A 940-nucleotide genomic window follows, 5' to 3' on the forward strand; every position below is an offset into this window, starting at 1 on the left:
ACTAATCGCAGAGCTGAATAAAATACCTTATGCTGGTATTTTCGGGCGAATATTTGTTTAATTAACGGTTATAAATTTATTTATAAACGGAGTTCTGAATTGCGTTCCATGTCACATAGTTCAGATTTATCAGATTGCATAACTATCATCACCTTAGCTGACAATAGTGTTTTAGTTTAAAATTTCGACTAGTTTCTTAATGTAGCACCGTTTCTGGATCAATTTATCTAAATTGATAAATATAGTTTTCATATTAAAAAAAAATTATGATCCTACAGATCTGCTATTTTTTTAAACATTATAGAATATTACTCCCTATAGATAAGTAAAATATTGACGATAATAGCTCGGGGCACGTGGTATTTAATTTTAAAAGGAAAAAAATAACTGCCGTGACCAGGATTCGAACCTGGGTTATTGCGGCCACAACGCAATGTCCTAACCACTAGACGATCACGGCTATTGAACCCTCCAGTCGTTACGTCACAAAACTACCCTTTATAAAATATAAACTCGTTCATCGTATATAATAAACTTTTTCACAACCCTTCTAAAGGTTTAATTTTTTTTTTAAATCGATAATTTGTTTAAAAATAAAACTTCATTAAAAGAATGATAAATAAACTACAAACATTTTAAAACGATTTAGTTGAGTAAATATTTATAAGATAGCCAATACCGAGATAACAAATAAGAATAAATAAGTACTCATATTAAAGTTATCCAAATTTTGTAGAAGTACGTAATACATTTTTATGCGTAAAAGATTATTATAAAATTTATTTTTAACACACTTAAATTATAATATTCTCAAATTAATGATTAACTCTCATAATTAATCTGACATCTACTCGAAAGCTCACGTACTTCCACTTCACTTCTTTTAATAGGTTTTTAATATAGGTAGATTACAGTTCATTTTTATATATTATTTTTCATA

The 940-nt window shown here is 27.7% G+C and overlaps 1 non-coding gene across 1 annotated transcript; it reads right to left on the bottom strand.

Annotated features, from left to right (window-relative positions):
- Positions 1–388: 388 nt before the first annotated feature.
- Positions 389–460, bottom strand: TRNAH-GUG (transfer RNA histidin (anticodon GUG)). The gene has a single exon. It is a non-coding gene; the product is annotated as a tRNA-His (tRNA).
- Positions 461–940: the final 480 nt, after the last annotated feature.

This window comes from Lycorma delicatula, chromosome 2 (genome assembly GCF_047948215.1).
Source record: "Lycorma delicatula isolate Av1 chromosome 2, ASM4794821v1, whole genome shotgun sequence".
Lineage (NCBI taxonomy): Eukaryota > Metazoa > Arthropoda > Insecta > Hemiptera > Fulgoridae > Lycorma > Lycorma delicatula.